Source organism: Talpa europaea (genome assembly GCF_964194135.1).
Source record: "Talpa europaea genome assembly, chromosome: 2".
Lineage (NCBI taxonomy): Eukaryota > Metazoa > Chordata > Mammalia > Eulipotyphla > Talpidae > Talpa > Talpa europaea.
Window position 1 is genome coordinate 149382548 of NC_140068.1, and position 11011 is coordinate 149393558.

Below are 11011 nucleotides of genomic sequence, written 5' to 3' on the forward strand. Positions count from 1 at the left end.
AGTTAAGCATAGCACTGTGAAGCTATCCACAGCCTCTGCAGCACAGGTTTGATCCCGACCAGCCAGGGAGCTACCCACATGGCACAGCAGACCTCTTCTGGCTCACCCGCTGCTCCCCTCAGCAGTGTATTTCAGTAGATCCACCTGTTCGGTTCCCCACTCTGTCTCTGGTGAATCTTCTCACCCACCCACACCTCTGGCCTGTACTCCAGTTCTTGTATGCATAAATAAATAAACCTTTAAAAAAATTGAATTTAATGGAAATAAACACAGATGCTCTAAAACTGAAACACTATAATTTGTACCCTTCAGAGAAAAACTTGTTTATAGAATATGTTCTAATTTTTTTTTCCACAAAGAAATTCTCAGTTAATCCCCAAAAGAAGAGGTTGCACAGGCTATATAATCCCAATGCAAAAACAAACTTAGGAAATTTTCTTATTTTTAAAGAAAAACAAAATATACTTGGAAATCAAAGCCTGTCTAGGTAAAATCATTAGCAAGAAGTCAATATGGTGATTATTTTGCAGAAAAGGCCAATAGTGACATTATTTATTAAAATAATATCATATGCTCTCACAGTTACATTGAAATGAAAATTCATGGTTTTAAATCTTTTCACAATTCAATAAGAATGAAAATTAGTGAAGCATTAACCCAAGTTGAAAAAGAGATAATTTTTTTTTAAATCTAAGGAAAATTAAAGATCAAAAACAAAGTAATGATTTAGAAATAAAAGCAAATTACTAAATCCAAGAGTTATTTGTCTGAAACGACTAAGGAAATAAATATCTGGCTGTTAAGGAATACCAGAGAAAACTGAGAGGAAACCAGATAAAACCATCATTCCAAGATTCAGAGATTGTTTCTGATAACAAAAGACGTTTCTCTGACTCAGTTCTTAAAATATTCACCCTCTCAGTACAACACAAGTATTAAAAGAATGGCTAAAGCAACAATAGCCTAAACGAGTACCTATGGGAGAATTTAGGAAAACTGTCCAAACCTTTCTCTCTTCAAATAAAAGATTTCGCTTTTCTTCCTTGAATATCCACTGATCAGCCCTTAAGAACTATTGGGGAGCTGATCTCTCCTTCCACGATTTGTACAGTGATTGCTGTGTTGGTCTCAGATCGTTATACACAGCTATTCTTTCTTGTTTCCTAAAATAAAGGGTATTGATTAACAGAAGGCCAAAGCCAAATTGGCCAGAATTCCATGTTCCTTCTCCCTGACCCCTTTCCTGTGTTCAGCCATGTTAAGCAGAGCTCCAGAAGCTACTGTGTCAGACCTACAGAGAGCAAAGGGCTTGTATTTTCCAAGGGCAAAGGAATATTCTAATAAGAACGGGCCAATCATCAATTATAAAATAGATTTGAATGTGTTAAAAGGTAGCGCCATAAACTTTAGTCTTTCACATATAAAACGCAAGTACATAACATAGGATTACATCAGTTTAGCTTATTAGCAGACAGAGTGGCAGCTAAGGAAGGGAAAAGACACACCTCGTTGCACTTTTTAAAGGGAATTCCTTTGCAAGTAAATGAAAACAACATGGTTAATTAACTTCCTCAAAGTACTTTCAGAACTCAGGTCTATTTCCCGTCTTTGTTAAACTTTAGTTCTCCTGGTTTTCCAAAAAAAAGATTGAAAGCATTTCTTAAGCACCAACGAAATTCATAAATATAAGAAACTCTCCTCTACCCCCTATTTTCATAAGGATTAACTAAAGTTATAAAATGAAGCAGAGACCCATCTCCCACACAGTTTTTCTGCATTTGATCTGGCTGTTCTTTCATCCTGCTCTATGAGTAATTTTATTTATTCTCTGCTTTGTTCCAAAAAGGATTTAAGGGTAAGTCCTATGAGTAAGCCTCACATTACAAAAAACCCTTTTTAAGCTGACTCTGGATAATGGACAGATAACAATTGTACGGAAGCTTTAAGATTCAAGTAAGAAAACAATAATATATGGAAAACTTTTTAAAGCACTTGTTATGCAGATGCTAGTCATCAAAATGCCAGCGAAGTATATTCATATACATATATAACATCTCTCTCGTCTGCTCTCCCTTGCCTTATTTGTCCAAAGATACTATTTTGGACCAGGCCTTCAGCAGACATTACCTGGACCACCACAGCCGTCTATTAAATGGTTCTGCTACTTTCAACTTTTCCCCTTACAATTCAACTGAGACACTGCTGTCAGTTTAAACAGCTAAAATGTGCCTTTGCACATATCACCCTTCCAGCCCAGAACTCTTACATGGCTGGCTTCTCACTGTACCAATAACCCACCAGCTCCTGAGCACGGTCAAGGTTCTCTTATATATATCATCCTTTCCTGGCTCTCCTCCACCCCAAGAGTAATTAGTTTCAGCTTAATAGGCCTATTTATTGCTCCCCAAGTCACCTTGCTCTCATCAGTCCCCTAGCTGCTGTGCACTCACCTCTTCTTTATGATCACAATCTTAACAATCTTTCAAAGTCTTGTAAAACCCCTAACCAGAATGTTACAGCAACATCTGTCTTACCCTGGATGTTCACAGCACCGATGGCTACCACCTACCTGTCATTTTTCGGGCATGATCTGATATGTATATTTATCTTCCGATTGGCCAAAATGTCCTTTCTCCTAAGCCAGACTAAGTCACTTTAGGCAACTAAGTGCCACACATTTGTTTGTGCAAAGCAGCCATTGAATATATGTTTCATCATTGGAGCAGTAACCTGACAGTCTTGGCTTCTTCAGTGTGTTCAGCTATATGTACATGCTTCTCAAGCAGATGCACCCTAGGGGTACAATGTACATGTCTACCTGTTTCATCACAAGCACCTTCCCGCTGCTCCCCTCAGCAGTGTATTTCGGTCAATCTGCCTGTTCTGTTCCCCACTCTGTCTCTGGTGAATCCTCTCACCACCCCCACACCTCTGGCCTGTACCCCAGTTCTAGTACACATAAATAAATAAATCTTAAAAAAAAAAAACAACGGTTGGTAGTTTGTTTTCTTCTCTATTGCATCTATAAACTGCTTCCTTTTCAAGTACGGAAGGTTTTTATCAGTTTGGTTTCATTTCCCCATTGACGAAATAAGAAACCATCTGTTCCCACACTAGAGAGGTTACCATTTTCTAAGAGAGTAGATGATCAGGATTTACATGCTCTGATGGCACACTCCAGTGAGTCTGATCACCGAAAAATGAAAGAAAAATGTGTAATGGGATGAATGAATGAAAGAAAGAAGGCAAGACCTTAGGTACAAGTCACAGGGAAATTTCATTTTTTGAAGTTTTTCCATGAGTCTACACACACTTCAAAAAATGTATTCAAGTATTTTGTTTGCGATTTTTTGCACCTCTTGATCTTGATGTCCTTTGGACAGTCCCTTCTTGCTGTTTTGTTCTTTTCTCTTTTATGGCATAATTACTTTGCGACCAATTACTTGTACAATGAAAATACTTGAGGCGAAGTTGCTTTGGTGAAGCTACGTTAAGAGCCCTGGAGGGAACAAGATAAAGCAAAGCATTTTACAAAGTCCATTTACTTAGATAATTGGCAGTGTTACCTTGAAAATGAAATCAAAATCATATCGAGTAGATGATAATTTTCAAATGAATTTTAAGGATAATAAAATTAGAAAGTGGAACAGGAGATGTGAAATAAGTTTCCAGTCCTCAGCAATTCATTTTGCACACAGTGCTTCCAAGCCATGTCTTCCCTCCATGGGTGAATACATGTAGCTGCTTAAGGAATGTCCCAATTGAGGATATTTACATGGAAACATCTGAGAAATGCCCTGTAGATTATGAAGATATAATGGAGAAAAAATAAAATCATTTCCATTTTTTTCTTCCTATCATGCAATCAACACACACTTTTCTTTTATTAAATTTGGTAACAGAAATTAAATCAGAGGGTTTTTTCTAAGTCCTTGTTTTATTTCCTTGGTTATGATATATTTGTGTTGCCAGATGTAAATACTAGAAATGAATTTTAGTATGACTACTCTTTAAATTATTCAAATGTTAAAAGCCCTGAGTAGAAGGGTTTTGTCACAAACGGGAACTATCATTTGTAAGAATAGATTATTATGGGTTTCAAGTGATACACAGAAAACTAAACACATTTTACTATATAAAAATCTAAGCTGTGTAAGATTCTTTGATATTTAAGGTTTTATTTCTATTTTTTTGAAATGCAGAGGTAGTTTTAGGCTCTACTTTTATTAATTTTTTTTAATGTTGTGTGGAAGAACTGGGGTGTGAGCCAGAAGTGCTGGGAGTGAGAGAATTCACCAGAGACAGAGTAGGGAGCAAAACAGGCAGATGCACTGCTGAGGGGAACAGCAGGCAAGACAGAAGAGGTCTGCTGCACCATGTGTGGGTCAGTTCCCTGGCTGGGGATCGAACTCAGGCCTAGTGGTGATAGCACTGAGACTTAATCCCTAGGCCACCAAGGAGGCCAAAGGTTCTACTGTTAAAAATAAAGTTTGTTATTTAAGTTGGAAGAAATTTCTTTGCACCTAAGTAGATGTATTTATCCATCCACCTACCTATTCACACACATTCATTTACACAAATACACACACACACACACACACACACACATGCATGCACAGTCCCATACAGCATTCATTAACACATATATACCTTAAATTTAATTCAATTCACAGACTGTGGAATGTGTACTGGAAATATGAGAAAAATTAATAACAAGCAACTGAATGTTAAGAAAAATCCTCAGACCGACAAGCAGAATAAATAGTCTATTTTGTGTTTCAAACAAGGACACTGAAGTTCTGATGTTTTTAATATAAATACTAGAAGAAACATGTCCCTGGAAATTCCCCAAGCAACTTCTGTTCTAAGTCTTTTCAACCATCAAGGGGTGTAAACAAACCATGAAGTTCAACCACTGTTCTTTGAATTTGCTCCTTTTAAATAAACTGGTAATATATTTCATATGCTACTGAAATGATCCATACTTTAGTGCCAAGAAACTTTTTCTAACAATTAACAGTTCCTTGTCTAATTAGAATTTCCCTTGGGCTAGGTAACTTCAAGTATAGGTGCTCTCAGTGGGTGCTAGTGATCTTTTCCATCTTGCAGGAAAGATTAGATTTGCATTTGAACCTAGAAAACAAACGCAATTTTCTAGATGAGGGAACTGAGACCAAGATAAATTGTAACTGGCCCAAAGCCATACAAGACTAGAAGAGCTCTCCTATCTTCTTGTCTTCCACTACTAATCAAAATAATAGCCATTCTAATTTAAAACAGTTAACTCCCTGCTGTACAAAAACGGAAGTTAATAAATGAGTTGTTTTAACCCAAATGCCCAAAAATAGATGATTGGATGAAGAAGATGTGGCACATATACCCAAAGGAATATTATTCAGCAATCAAAAAGATAAGCTCATGCCATTCGCAGCAACATGGATGGAGCTAGAAGGAATTATGATCAGTGAATTAAGCCAGAAGGAAAAAGAAAAATATCAGAGGGTTTCACTTATAGCAGGAATATAGGGGAACCCAATAAGACATCAGGGGAAAAAATCACAACAGTACAAAACACAACTAAGCAAAAACAGACAATTATAAATCAGAGACATCCTGCAGGGGAGGAGGCGGGGAGAGGGATCAGAGGGACTGAGGTGATGGTGCACGGGTGCATTGGGGAAGGAAACTCTATGGGGATTCCACCTGAGGGGGTGGGGGGGGAGCAAATATTATTTAAAAATGAACAATAATGTAAAAAATTTTAAAAAATAAAAACTCTTAGGAATGCTAAAAAAAAAATTGCCATGTTGAAAAAAAAAATGTATGTGTTGTTTTAAGTCACTTTTTTTTTTTTTTTAAAGATTTATTTATTTATTTTTACAAGCACTAGGTACAGTCAGAAGCGCGGGAGGGTGAGAGAATTCACCAGAGCCAGAGCGGGGAGCAGAGCAGGCAGAAGGACCAAAGTACACTGCTGAGGGGAGCAGCGGGCAGCAGGAGAGGTCTGTGCGCCATGCGGGACCCTCCTCCAGTGGCCGGGGAGAAGCCGGGGATGGAACCGGCGCTGCAGAAGCTGCGGGCAGCTTCGCAACCCAGCGCTCAACCACTGTGCCACCGGGGAGGCCCTTAAGTCACTTTTTAAAAAGTTACAATAATGCCACCTGGTCCTCCAGCTGGTTCATGCAAGATAAGGGTTCAGATTTCAGTTTCTTGCTAGCCCACTCTGGTGGCCCTGTGCCATTAATTTTTTTTCTTTATATAGAAGAACTGGGGTGTAGGCCAGAAGTGGGGGTGATGAGGGGACTCACCAGAGACAGAGTGGGGAGCAGAGCAGGCAGATTGACAGAAATACACTGCTGAGGGGAGCAGCAGGCCAGACAGGAGAGGTCTGCTGCTCCATGTGGGTTGGGGATTGAACTCGTGCTGCTGTGGCTGGTGATAGCTTGATAGCATGGTGTCTTTAACCCCTGCGTCACCAGGGAGGCACAGCAGAAGCCATCTTGTTGCAAACAAGGTGTCTGTCCCCACCCCCACACCATCTGTACAACAGAGGGTGAGGCAGACGGGGAAAACAGAGGATGCTGCACATTTGTTCAGCGGCCAGGTGACATCACTGTCATTCTCTCCCAACCCTCTGTTCACGTGCTCTTGGGATGCCAAAGTCCCAGGGCCTGGCTGGAATTTGGGACACACCATGCAGGGAGGTGTATGGATTTCTGGAATTGTTTGCTTTCAGTTAAACAAACAAGCTTGGCTTTAAAAAATAAGTCTGGGCTAATCAATAATGAGAAGTCTCACAACTCACCTTTGTTCCCTTTCTTTGAATGTGCTCAATAAAATTAATGTTAAGCAACCATCTACTCCTTTAAAAGGAAAAGTCGTGTCAGGTCACCAGGAGGTTACAAGGTAAAATGGCTAACAGACGAAATTTCCTTTCCAGCAAAAGCCTGAATTCTAGTTCTAGATGAAAAAGGAAGCAAAACTGATAAAATGATACTGATAACATTGAAAAGCAAAAGCAGAAAATAGACCTCAAAGTACAGCTTTACACACATCAGAAATTAACTCCAGACGTTCATTATTTATAGCACCATTTCTAGCCTCTGAAACTCCAGTCAGTTTGATAAAAAGTTACTGACACATGTCAGATCACAAGTGGGCAGTGTTTTTAGGATAGGATTTGGATCTGCACTAAGAACAATTTGCAGCAACATGGATGGCGCTGGAAGGGATCATGCTCAGCGAAATAAGCCAGAATGAAAAAGAAAAATACCGGATGGTCTCACTCATAGCAGGAATTTAGAAAACCTAAATAAGGGACCAGGAAAAAGACTAAATATAATAAAGTAAAAATCAAAATCAACAGGCAACTATAAACCAGAGACATACTGGGGGGATAGGGAGGGACTAGGGTCAAAATAAGGGGAGGTGGGCATTGTATGGGGAATATAACCAAAACGAAAATACATGCATTGTGCAAAACTGAAAAATGATGTAAGAATTATATAAATTATAATATAAAAAATAAAACCTGTCCAAAATAAATAAATAATTAAAATGCTTCAAGGAAATTGTAAAAAAAAAAAAATCACTCTGAGTCTTGGTGGTTAAGGACTGGAAGAAAACTGGGAGAAACATATATTTTGCATATGCAGGGAAGAGGCACCTGCTAAAGTAGACATTTACTGGGCAACCCCAAAGGGAAACAGGATGGTGTGAGTCCTCACCCACACATTTCAAAAAACTCAGAAAAAGACCCCAAGGCAGCCACGCTGGGTAAGGTTAAGAGAGGGTTTATCTACAAGGGAAAAGGGAACGTGAGGGAGCGAGAGAAATTATTTGCCCAATATGACCTACCAGTAACGCTGGCAGAGCTGAGGTGCCAGGTGCATGCAGAAGGCAGGTAAAAGCAAGCAGCCCCCTGCAGACCCAGGTCTTTTCTTCACACCACAGGGCTGTTCAGCTTGACCCTTACTTCCCAGCAATCCCCCTGTCAAATGTCAAGTGTCGTGGTAGATAATGGCGTGATGGGAGTTGTAGTCTTGGAAGCCGAGGACTGCTTTAGCGCGAAGGTAGGGGTGGAGACCAGAAAACATCAGTGCATGTTCATTTAGGATGTACATAATGTTGCCATGTAAATTATAAATCTAGTGAATTTGGAGAATTATAATTAGATTTTTCTGTAATTCAATTATTTTCATTTGTTAGGTAATAAATCCAGCTTTTCTTTAGACTCCAACGATAGTATCCAAGTACATTATGAAGAAGAAAATGAAAATGAATTTCTTAAAATAATTTAATAGCAATGGTAATGTTTTATTTATATAAACAGATCCAGCTATAATTCTAGTTCCAATATTGGCAAGTCACATTCACGCCATCTAGATATTTCTCTAATGAATGGCATTCCATCCCTCTCCCCTTCTCTAGTTAAAGCCCAAGAAGGGACTGGGGTTGATCTCAAGGGGTAGCCAAACTACAGTCTGGTTATTTTTAATAATAAGTTATTCTATTACATACACTTCCACTGAGGCAGGTGATTAAGAGAGAGGACATTCTCTTGGGACTCACAGACAAGAGGGCGAAGGCAGGCTCAGAGTTATTGACTAATAAAAGAGCATAAAATTACTTTCTAGTCTTGCATACTTCCTAGTCTTTGCTGGCTGCCATACATTAATAGTGTGAAGCTTGGCAAGACAGGAACACAAATTCTGCTTTCCCATGAAAGAGATCAAATGAATACCTGCTGCATTTATGTCATAGGATTATCCTCAAACATTCTTTAAGAAACATGTGCAAAAATATATAAATAAAACATTACCATTGCTATTAAATTATTTTAAGAAATTCATTTTCATTTCTTCTTCATAATGTATTTGGATACTATCTTTGGAGTCTAAAGAAAAGCTGGTTTTATTACCGAACAAATGAAAATAATTGAATTACAGAAAAATCTAATTATAATTCTCCAAATTCACAAGGTTTATAATTTACATGGCAATGAGTTTGCTGGTTAGGGCATTGATTAAAATCACTACTGTAGAAAATGGCTCATTCATTAATTCTTTGGGAATGCAAATTCAAGTTTAGCAAACAATAAGCACATGCCAAATATGAAATAATGTTGACATTCCACGAGATGATTAAACCAATTAAGAAACCATAACCCAAAGATGTTTTAAAATTATCGTACTGATTTCCTCAAAACCTCACGACTAACAAATGAATATGAATTGTAAGTCAATTGCAAACCTTTGTACTGGGGTATCATATTAGAAACAAACATATAGCATTCAATAAAAAGGTGTCAGCACCAGAATAGTAATTTCAGTTCTGCAGAAACACAAATTCCGGTTGTTAAATGACTTCTGGCATTCAACTTTGGGCATGTCCTGCCTGGAATACTAATCAAATGCATATGACCTTAAACACTAGTATAAATCCATTAAAAATCATAACAAGGAAACACATTCCTCTAGGAGACTTTTTGGAAGGTTAGAAGTCACCTTACAGAACCCTTAGTTCAACCCTTATTTTTCAGAACTAATAACTTTGCTACCAGGCAACATTTTAAAAACATGATCAAAGACCTATATTACTGGTTATTTCTCCGGATAATGATTAATGCCGGCGCCCTGATTGTGTGGATTATCACACACACAAAGTCTGCAACAAGCGAAGGCATTACACTTGCTCCCTTACCTTCTAATGAAACAAGGCAGCAAGGGTTATTTCCATAAATAGTATCAAAGATTTGGGTACATTTTGTCAATTCTGAACCTAGGATTTAATAGCGACTTGGCTGCTTCCTGGATGATTAAATTGAACAGGTTTTGAACACACAGCATAACAAAGGTTAAAATACTTGATTTCCTCCACATTTATTGGGGCTAGAGAGACTAAAGCAGCTATTTTCCTCCCAAATAACTGGAAAAATAGAATACAACAGCAATTTCTTAAAGACATAACAAAACTTTCCTGGATCATAAATCAAGATGAGATGTAATAGCCTATAGACATCAATTCTGACAGCTTTATAAAATGTCATTCATCTAAGGCAATTCTGAAATTGTCCTCAAAGCCACACATCTATACATTATTCCATATACATAAAGGAATCCACTGATGAACAGAAAGTCTTTTAGAAGCACTGTTTAGGGAAGGTTAGAGTAATACATATTTAGATTCTGGAGAATATTTAAGAGACAATGTGGGTTTCCAAGTGACAGTGATTTACATTCAAATAAACGTAGGGTTTCAAACTTTGATAAATAAGGTGTTCGTGATGCAGGCTACAAGAAAATTCACACAGTGAATTGCTCATTTTTCAAAGGCCTCTTTCAAAATACATTTCAAGTCCAGAGCAAACATCTATGGCATGAACAAATAGGATGCCTAAGATTCTAAAATATGCTCCCATAGGGCTTGCGTCCTCACCTCCCCACCAAGTAGATGAGAAAAATTCCTCGAAGGGGCACCAACCAGATATGCCATTTCAACCACTGGGTTTCTTGATGGTGGGGGTTAATATCCAGATCACAACTTGGTGAAGGATTTTTTATTTCTCTTTCAATGGACAACGCTACTGCAAACACAGAGAGTTTGCCACAACATCCAGATATTATTATATAAACCCATATTTCTTCCTAGGACAGAGAGTATCACTAGGAAAGTATAACTCACAAAGGAAGTTGACAATTTGACTGGACAACTATCCAAGCCCAGAACTTCACTGTTAGCAGAGTTGCCAGTTTCTCCTTTAAGCGAGGCCTCCAGAGCCTTTGCGCCTCACTTTCTGATGCACAAAGAGACATATTTGGGCTGAAACTACCCACTAGTCCCTGCAGGCCCTGACTAACAGTTTCACGCAGGCGAACTCATTTAGCTATTTGAGGAGGAAGTTACCATTTTCAAGCACTTTTTGATCTTTAAAAACTTTAAATCCAGTCATTTAAGATCTGTTAGACAAATAACACCTCTGTCTATCCCCCACAAGAAAGTAGCTAATTCT